Source organism: Notamacropus eugenii, chromosome 6, assembly GCF_028372415.1.
Source record: "Notamacropus eugenii isolate mMacEug1 chromosome 6, mMacEug1.pri_v2, whole genome shotgun sequence".
Classification (NCBI taxonomy): Eukaryota; Metazoa; Chordata; class Mammalia; order Diprotodontia; family Macropodidae; genus Notamacropus; species Notamacropus eugenii.
This window is the reverse complement of record NC_092877.1, coordinates 220,196,116-220,207,375: the sequence shown is the minus strand read 5'-3', so window position 1 is coordinate 220,207,375 and position 11,260 is coordinate 220,196,116.

The following is an 11,260-nucleotide window of genomic DNA, read 5'->3' as shown; positions in this document are numbered from 1 at the left end:
TCATATTTATATTTCTTATTATAAAGCATTTTATTATTATGAATATTTAAGATAAAAGCTATTTGCTGCTGATATTAAAAATATCAGAACACTTGCCCCAATTATTTTTCTGATGCAAAATCCATTTTATTTTTGTAGCATAAAGACTATGAGGAGTTTTATTTTTTATTAACTTTCTCCCAAAACATTGTGGTATGTTAATTTAATGTACCTCATCTCAAAATTATAGTTAATATTTTCCTTAGGTATTTACATCATTTGATTGGCACTTATTCTTTTTCTATTCAGTTATTGATCCAATAATGTTTTATCCATCACTCTACATGAACTAGAACTTGTTAGAGAAAAGCTATTTTCTAAAAAAGGTACTTCTAAAGTATATCTATACATGTATAAACTATATATATATATTGCATGTTGTATATAAATATAATTATAACTTAAAGACATCTACATGAAAGTATATGTATATTCATATATGACATGAAGGTAAACATAATTTATGTGCATATGTATGCATGTGTGTATGTATGTATGTGTGTGTAACATGGAGTATGTGGACTGTTCAAGGAAGACTAGCACCTCTGATAGGAGGGTTTACCTTTTCAAGATTGCTCATCGACCTTTGGTGTCCATATGGCACTCAACTCTCATCTGTGACTCCAAGAAGCTGTAACATGTGCAGTGTCCACAACCCAGTAATATCTCAGCAGATGGGCCAGACCAGGTTGATGTGTTAATAAAAAAAGTCACATCCACCTACCCTAAGAACAGGAAGACAATCCCTGGTTGAATGGACAAATGAGAACAATTTGTTCTGATGTGCCATTAAGGCAACTGAAACAGTTGCTATGGAACTCTTAGAGCACTTAGAGCTGGGTTAGACATCAAAGCCTACAGTGTCATTCATTGCGTCCTGGGCCATCACCTACCATCTTGACTTCTGTCTTGTCACTGAACTTCAAGGACTATGGAAGAGCATGAAGCTAGTTAATTTGTGCAACTTTACCACACTTAAATACAATCCTCCCACCAATCAAGACATTATGCCATGATGTAATTGATCTTCTTCAAAAATAAAGGATAAACAACAACTGTGAGGGGCCGAGAACAGATCCCCTAAGTGGGTAGGAGACACCCTGGTGTTGGGACCCTCCCGAACCCGGAACTGCCGCGTCGCGAAGGCTACGTGGCCGCCGAGAACGGGTGCTGGGGAGGCACCATAAAAGGAGATGGCTTCACCCTTGGGGAGGATCCGGGACGGACCCGAAAAGAGAAAGGTATATAAGACAACGCCCTAGGGAGCTCGGGGGGACTGGACTGAGACGCGCCAAATAAACGCTTGCTCTACCCTACTCTGGTCTCTGCTCGATTACTGCTCCCTTCCCTTGTTCCCCGGGAGGGAGTCCGGAGACGTCCGAAGCCGTGGTGTGCGGAGTGGAGAGAAGACCTCCCTCTCAGGGATCGCGAAGGTGGTCGGTGGTCGTCGCCCGCCTGCGACAAACAACAATATATATAGTTATAATATATAATTGTTATATATGTATATACATGCACACACACGTAATTATTATAATAGTTACCTTACTTTAATTCTAGAAGAAATATAATGGGCGCTTGAGCATCCTCTTAGCACTTATGATGACAGGTAATATTTACTTGGTTCTTCTAAAATCTTATCTCAGTTTATCCTAACAACAATGCAGGAGTTAGGTATTATGTTTATTCCCAGAGGCAAAGATTGGGACTGATTCAAGGTCACTTAAACAGCAAGTTTCTGAAGCATGATTGAAAATCAGATGTTCTGCCACTGTTGTCTTCCTCTGGCAGCCTGCTCTTTCTTGCTTGACTCTGTATATCTCACTCCTCCTCTACTGATAGACCCTTAGACAATTTCTCTTTTCTAAACCTTTCCCTCATGAACTAGCTTAATATTTTATAAAAGAGCCCTAGGCATGACTAGAATTCCTCAACCTCTCTGAAAATTCTGCCTGTGCAGTGCCTCACCCATTTGATCCAATGACTTATCAGACATTTAAACTGATCAAATCCCTTTCACATATGGTTGGAATGTCTTTGATTTGAGTTAATCAAGATCTAATGTTCCTTTTCTCCTCTTTTAAAGTTCCACAGTATGTCCTTTTTCAGGTGAGATCAGTAAATTGATTGACTTATTCAATTAGCTCCATGCCTACCTTAACATATATATATATATATATATATACATATATATATATATACATGTATGTATGCATGCTTTGTGTACAATATGTGTGATATATCATCAGAGAACAAACATAGGTGCACATACAAATTCATTACTTATGCAGCAATAATATTCTACCTTATATACAAATATAAATTTTAGTATATGCAATATACATACATCCATATATAACATGTACATTTATATAACTATGTTAGAATGAAATACGTATGTTTTTAAGCATACACAAATCAGAAAGATGTAGACTCGACCTGCGATATTACTGATATAAGGAGTTACTAATGATAAAATCCTTCTACCAAGTATCTTTTCTGCAGCTTACTATTAGAGAACTGCCTGAAGGCATTGAGAGTATCCAGAAGGAAGACCTGAACCAGTTCTATCTGATTTTAATGCTAAGTAATGTACTATAATGCAACACCCTTTACCACATACATACAAACAAACACACGCACATGAATATGAGCATACTTACATTCACAGCTATAGAAGTACATGTCTTTATGTGTACAGAAATAAATGCATGTTTATACATTTATGTATGTGTATTATATATCTAGACATGCACATACATATATACATGTATATGTGCATAGATGTAGCCATACAAGGCATATGTATATGAACATATACTTATGTAGTCTGAATAAATATATACATGCACATGAACAGCTGTAGCAGTAAAAATCTGCATATATATGTATATATGTATACATATATATATATACATACATACATACATATATTTGCACACACACAAGCACTTCCTTTGGAATTTTATCTTGGATAGTTAATCAGAAAATTATTTTTTGCACATAGGAATATAATTGGTGTTTGTAATATCATTCAGTCAGCCTTATCTTGTGGGAAAAAATAATTTGTACTAATATTGTTGATAATTTCCATCTAATAATAGGAAATAGGAATATGTTCTTACTTAATAAACTAAGCTTGTCAGTATCTAGTACAATGCCAGATTAGCAGGTTATGATGAAAGCATACTATCTATTTATTATGAGGATTCAATTTTTCTTCTCCACATTGTTACCTAGCTTAGTTTATATTTTTGTTTGACCAAAAGAAAGATAAAAGTAACTAGGTGGGAAAAACTTCTCCAATTTTCCAGTAATAAAAATGGATAAATTATAATAACTGAGTTTTACATCATCCCCAGAAAAATAACAGAGAAGAAAAGTCAGAAATATTCATTTTTGATCATTGACATTTGTGTTTTTTTCATGGTGAATATCATTTAATCTATCCTAACCTTTTGCCTTACTTCAAATATACATCTTTAACTGCATTTTGGAAATCTTTAACTGAATTTTCCATCGACACCTGAAAACCAATATGTCCCAAACTGAAGCCATTCCCTCTCTACAGAAATTCTTCTCTTCTGAAATCTCTATTAGACTTGACAATACTACCAACCTAGCAGTCTCCCAGGTTCACAACTTAATTGATACTTTCAGCTCCTCACTCTTTTTTCCTTTGCATGCTCAGTAGCCAGGTCTTACTGATTCTACCTTCATAACATCTCTTGTCAATGCCCACTTTTCTCCTCTGACACTAACATCTCCCTGATGTAGGCCCTCTTCACCTAACACCTGGACTGTTGTAATAGGCTTCTGACTGGTCTCCCTCTCCTAATTTTTTTTCCCCACTCCAGTCCATTTTCCACTTAGCCATCAAATTCACTTTGCAAAATTACAGATCTGACCAAGTCACAACCATACCTATTTTCAGTAAACTCCAGTGATATTCCATCACCTCCAGGATTAAATATAAAATCCTTTGTTTGGAATTAAAAACCTTCTAAATTCTGGCCCCTTCCTACCTGTTCTATATTAGTAAGTCTTCCAATGTGAGATTTTGAGAGTAAGGACTATCTTTAACCATTCTTAGAATTCTCAATACATAGGATAGTACTAGGTCACTTAATAGATGTTTTTTTGGCTGATTGTGTCTGAGGTTATGAATTAATCTTTCCATTCTGGAGAAAATAGATTGGGATTATGTGAGAAAATTCACTACATAATTCGTACTCTTTGAATTTTGATTTGGAGATCCTTTACCTATAAATAACCACAACAATCCAAAACTTTTCTGTTCATATAAGCACTATGAGTTAGTATACACATGCTATTTATATTAATAACCATGTACATCAATATTACTAAACATAGAAAAATTGAAGAAATAAAGAAAAATTAAGATTTTTAGATATTTTATTGAATAATTACACAAACTTTTATTTTAGTATATTATTTTATTGATGTAATTTATTTAACATTTTATTTTTCTAAATTACATGTAAAACATTTTTTAACATTTGTTATTTTTTTTAAGTTTTGAGTTCCAAATACCATCATTCCTTTTCTCCCTCCCCTTGTCTAAGATGATAAGCAATCTGATATAGGTTATACATATTTTATAATATAAAATATTTTCATTTTATTCATTTTGTACAAAAAGATTCAAAAAAAGAAAGAATGAAAAATAACATCCTTCACTTTGTATTCATATTACATCAATTCTATCTCTGGAGATAGATTTTCATCAGGAATCATATAGGATTGTCTGAAATCATTATGTTGCTCAGAATAACCAAGTCATTAACAGTTCTTCATTGTACAATATTGCTATTACTGTGTATAATGTCCTGGTTCTGCTTACTTCACTTTGTATCAGTTCATATAAGTCCAGATTTTTCTGAAAGCATTTTACTTATCTTTCTTATAGCAGAATAATATGCCACATTGATCATATGTCACCACTTGCTTAGCAGTTTTCCAATTGATGGTCATCCCCTCAATTTCCAATTCTTACCTTTCAAAAAAAAGGGGGTGCTAGAAATATTTTTTTGTACAAGTAGACCTTTGCTCCTTTTTAAAAATATCTTTGGGACACAGATCTAGCAGTGGTATTTCTGGAACAAAAGATATGTACAGTTTTATAACCCTTTGTGCATAGTTCCAAATTGCTCTCCAAAATGATTGAATCAGTTCACAAATCCACCAATAGTATCCCAGTTTTTCCACATCTTCTCCATTTATCATTTTCCTTTTCTGTCATATTAGTCAATAGGATAGGTATGGCATGGCATCTCAGAGTTGTTTTACTTTATATTTTTCTAATCAATAGAGATTTAGAGCATTTTTTTCATATGAATAGCTTTGATTTCTTTATCTGAAAATCATCTATCTGCTCATATGCTTTGACCATTTATATTGATATAATTTGAATATTCTTCATTATTGTTGAAAACCATGATTTAATACTTATTGATGCAATGCTTCAAATGTTCGTATCAACTTCAATTTACCCCCCCAATACCTGACTTTTAATAACTCTCAAAAATGTAATAGTTGCACTATAAATATATTTGGAATTTGAAGAAATTATTCACTGACTGTACTAACTAAACAAGGATTCTATATTTTCAATTTGATTCATCAGGTATTCACATATTTGTTGAAATTATATATCTTGAACATATATGTTGAAATTTGGGTAGTAAATTTCTTATTTTCTAATGTCAATTTCAACTGTTTTTACAAAGTTGACAAAAGGTGTTATATTTTTATGTTTCTAATAAGCAGATTCACTGAAACTTCATTTGGAAGATTTTTGAACAAGTTAGAAATATTTGTTTCCAAGTTTTGTTTTGTTTTGTTTTTTAAATATGCAATGTTTTTGTTTTAATTGGTGTCACACTACATTTCTTCCTTTTTTTTTTTTTTTTTTTTTTGCCATCCCTGGAAGCAAGAGTAAGTATCCAAGAAGAGAGAATGGTTAACACTGCCAAATGCTTTAAAGAGGTCAAGAACAATGAGGATTGAGAAAATACAATCAGATGTGGCAATTTTATGATCACTGGAATCTTTGAAGAAAGCAATTTCATTTCAGTAAAGAATGAGTTTTAGTTGAGTGAGGAGATAACTAGCAATTTTCAGAAATTGGGAAGCTAGAAGAATAGTGTTGCCTTTGACAGAATCTGGAGAATACAGAAAAAATGTGGGTTTGAAAAAGTAAAATAATGTTCTACTTTTATTATTATGTTACAACTCCCTTAAGAGTCTTCTTTGAAAACTGAGTAAAAAATAAAGAGGTAAAGGTCTTACATTTTTTAAATGCATATTTCAGTACGTTTTGTCATTGCAAATACCTGAAATCAATTTGAATGCCCATCACCTGATACATGGCTAAACAAATTGTGTTATATGTAACGGAGTAATATATCACCAAAAGATACAATGAAGATAAGGAATTCAAATAAGTGTGATGAAAATGTATGAAGTATTGGAGGAAGATGTAAGTACGACCATAAGAACAATATACACAACAATTACAATAATGTGAATGGAAAGAATACCAAAAGGCAACAAAACCAGATTAATTTCAGTTATCAATCCTGACTCTAGAGAAGAGATGAAGAAATGTCTACATTCTTTCCTTAGGGAAGAAGAGGACCTATTGGTATTAAATGTTGAACATAGTGATAGGTAGTAACTGCAGCGGTGGATTATTGTTTTTTGTTTTGTTTTTTTTTGTTTGTTTGTTATAAGAGAGAGTTCAGTGGAAAGATTTGATCACACACACACACACACACGCACAGAGGGACAAGAGATCATAATACAAAAAGGAGACTAATGTTTCTTGAATTTTGTACACTGTCTCCAACAAAGTATAAGAATATTCTTTTTAGCTAAATATCTTTCTGAATCCCAAGTGAGTGTTATATAAGTTCCCTGCATACAGTGACAGTGTGTTTGTCCTTTAAAAAATTTCTGTCGGTTAGTACAGTGTGTACAACAGAGTAGACACTAATTGATGAAGTTTTGAATTAAATTCAAGTATTTTAACTACTAACTATATGTGAACCAAATTATTTTTATGTACATATGTACATATACATTTAATATAATTTATTAGTTTGAAATTAAAAGGATCTTTAGATTTGCTGAAGCTATTGAATGGTAACATAACATTAATTTCTGAAGAGAACTGAGCAATGGGAATCCCCTGATTAAATGTTCGCAGTTGAAATCTCTAAGATATATTTAAAAAGCATAATTTCTTTACCTAATACTGCACCGTGAGAACCAAATTAGAGCAATTGTAGCTTTATTGATGTACTCAATTTTCAATTTGATTAATTATATATTTAAAATTTAAATTTTGACTAATATCCTGCTGTTCTTACTCTGTGTATATTTTTGAAATAAATAACCTTCTTACCTACTTTCCTTGAAATTTACCTAGAAACACAATGAAGCCACTGAGTGAGTAGAAATTTACTTACCTCCCATCATAAGAAGACATGGAACTTGGGAAATTACTTTTTTAGGAAAGGAATTCCTTCTCTGAGATATTGCAAGTTTGTTTTAAATTTACTATAAAGATTGCACTTAAAATTATTGGAATATAAAACTGTGGTTGAATATGGAGTGGCAAAATGTGTTCTGACTTTTTTTTTCAAAACCAAGTACAAGTTCCTGAATGGATGCAACATTTTAAGAGAGTTCATGGATAATTGAAAGGGAAATAATTTAAAATGCAAAAAAGTAAGAGGATCTACTAATTCTAGATAAAAAATTATATGAAGGAACACAAAATATTTTTGCACTGACTTCCACAACTCATTGTATTATAAAGCATTAGTCATCAATTTAATACAGTACTGTTTTCTTTTTCTTTTAGACATTCCAGTGAGAAGAGAAAATAGGGATCTTGAATCAAATGAGCATAGTAGTTCAGTGTGTAATAAACCGAAGAACCCAAACCAGTGAGTTAGTGCTCTCTGTCATTTAACAGTTTCCAGAAAATTGGAAAGTGTTTTGCATTAAAATAGATTAATATGAAAAACACCATCTAACACAATAAGCTCCAAATGTACCCACAATCTAATTTTTAAAAATCACATTCTTTAAAAAAAAAAAGAGAGAGAGAAATGAAGGAACTACCTTTTGGGTCAGTGATTAGGGACGGAATTCATAATCAAACAAAGGAAAATAAAGAAAAAAAGAAAATTACACATATCATATATTTATATACGTGCATATATGTTTGTTTGCATGTGTGTATGTGTGCACGTGTGTATATATATATGCATATATATACATATATAGTACATAGTTGTGTGCATGTGTCATCTCTCCTACTAGAAAGTGAGTTTTGAGGTCAGAAAATTTTATTTTCTTTCTTTTCATTCCTATTCATTATAACACTGCCCAGCATATAATTGTTTTTTGCCCTCTGTTTTCAGAGAGGACCAGTGCTGTGAAGGGGTGATATCTTGGTTCATAAGTAAATGGAATGAGGTAGAGATGAAAAAAATCTTCAGTCTCACTCTCTTTCTGAGCCATGGAAGTCCAATGGCAGGACAAAGGTCAAGAAAACTGTAAATGGTCCAGAATACAATCTCAGTAAGAAGTAGCTATGAAAGAAGAGAACTTCACCCTTTAACCCAAGATTTTGAGCCTCATATTTCAAGGGCAGAATGATAGGCTGCTTGTGCTTAAGCACTACCCTAAGATATTGTTTTGTATGGTTATTTTCTGTTGTCCCTGTTATAATTCTGTTGATACCACTAGCCCTGTGTAATGAATACAAAAGATTGTGGGGCTACATGTAATGGTAATTTAAATGGGAAGATCTTTCCCATTCATTAATAGGCCCATGTGACCTGCTAAAGTCACATGAAAGCCTGAATCACATGAGTTTAAGTCACATGGAACATGAAGGAGTGGAGAAGGAAGGGTGAAACAGGAAGAGACAGAGCTAGAGCAGAGATGAGAGGAAATTGATCACAGAAGTCAAAACTGAGGGAAAGAGAGAAGGTAGACAGGCTCCTGAGTGTTTGTTTGTGGGAAGGCTCTAGTAAGGGGAAGTTTTTTTGATGGTGTTGTCTTCTGCATTGTTATTTTCTATAGATTTTTGTAATTATGATCAGCTTGGCTTTCTGGTGTCTGAAAAAATGTTTTGGTTCTGTCTTCCATTTGGAGAGTCTATTGTATTTCATGATTCAGAATTGCATCTGGATATCTATGGCCATCCTAGACACTGTGAATATTATGTTGATGCTATAGTAAAGGGGGAGGAAAAGATGGTTGAAGATCTATATGGGATCAGCAGTATGATATTGATCTCCCAAATGATAGCCTCAAAAAGAGTATTATTAATGGCATTAAAATATTTAATACTTAAATAAAAAATTACTCCCTTGGACAAAGAAGATACATTCTCATGTCTTCTGATTATCAAACCACTAAATTTATGCCTTTATAGAATAAATGAGATGTTTTTTATGAAGAATATTGAAGGTAGGTAGGAAGTATTCACAGTAAAAAAAATAAACAAACAGTGGAAGAGACAGACATACACGCAGAGACAAAGAGACAGAAAGATAGAGAGAGATAAAGAGACAGAGGGAGAGATGTGGATGAATAATGAGTGAATTAATTAATTAGTTAAGGTTTAGATAGAACCAGGCTCTATAGAATGTCTAGAAAAAACAATACCTCTTCCCACTTGATCAGTGTTCTACTAATTTTTTAAAAATCTTTTAGTTGAACAAAAGAAAGCTTTTTTTTCCCCACCATCATTCTTTGATCTTTACTTTTTTAGAACACTTTCCCATCTTTGAATACTGTTCCAGTTCTAATTCATTGATATATGTCTCAATTCACTCCAATTTTTCCTTAGTACTTAAGTTGTTAATCCATTATTCTATCCCTACAAGACTCCAGTAGACATGTGGATGTGATGATTAGATGCTGATTCAGTTTCTTAACATCCTGTTCCCTCTACCTCTACAGAATTTGATGCTTTACAAAACTTAAATAAAAATATTAGAGCAACAGTGTTGTTTTTTTTTTTCTGAGAAAGTATGTGAGATCCTTAGGAAGTTCCATGCAACTAACATGGGAAATATACTGAATGATTCTCTGATACTTTGAAAGTGCTAGCTTATCCCCCATGGCTAAATACTTAAACATCTACCACGTGAATAGGTTAGTTTTCTTTTGCATATTTTTCTCAAATTTTTCACAATCAAGATGGAAAGTAAACATAGAAAGTATTATATTTCAAAGAAGAATACAACAGTTCAATAAGTGGATTTTATTTAAAAGTATTTATATATACTTGTTGAAGAAATGGAAAAATTCATACTTTCCCTGCATATCACATTTTCTGTGGATTGACACATTTCTCTCTATCCTTTGTCCATATTTGGTGCTCATTAGCATAAGTATAAACTTTCTTCCCACTCTGTTTATACAGTGTATCTTAAGCTATTAAGTTACTTTATAACTTAAATAACTCAAAATATGAAACAACAGTCAACTTTATGACTGAATGGTTCAGACAGATGTTTACGATTGTTCTAAATAAGTTTGACATGTTTAAACACATGCATTCAGATTGTCTGCCTTCATGTGGGTGTTATTTAATTGAGAGTTACAGTAGTGACTTGAGCCAAGTAATAAAATGAGCGCTATTGTTTACTCTCCGCATAGGACAAAACTTGATGGTGAAATTGGGAGATTGCCCTCCAAATAGCAACCCTGAAAAACAGAAAGTTCTTGTTAAGCTGTGCTTGTACTTAATCATTGTAGCATTGTTTAATTTCTATTAAAAGAAAATAGATGCAATTCTATTTATTCAAAGTCAAGACTAGGAAAGAAAAGCATTCAGGATTTCACCTAAATCGTTATTTCATTTAGAAGAATCAAAGTCCTGGCTAAATAAATCCAATTTCTATGAAAATGGCTACACACAGACAAAAGATGGCATCAACTCTGTAGCTTTACTGGAATTTCCTCATATCTTATAAATGTACAGAAATACAAAGTAAGTGCCTAGTAGCATATTGAGATTTCTTTTAAAATAACTAAGAAAACATTATAGGTTGCTGAATAAGGTACATTATTTAGGACAGAGATGCACGAGCAGAGAAGCATGGTTTTATAGGTTTTTATTAATTTCTTCATTGGTATACTTTTAGACAAACTACTTTTCTTTAGTAAA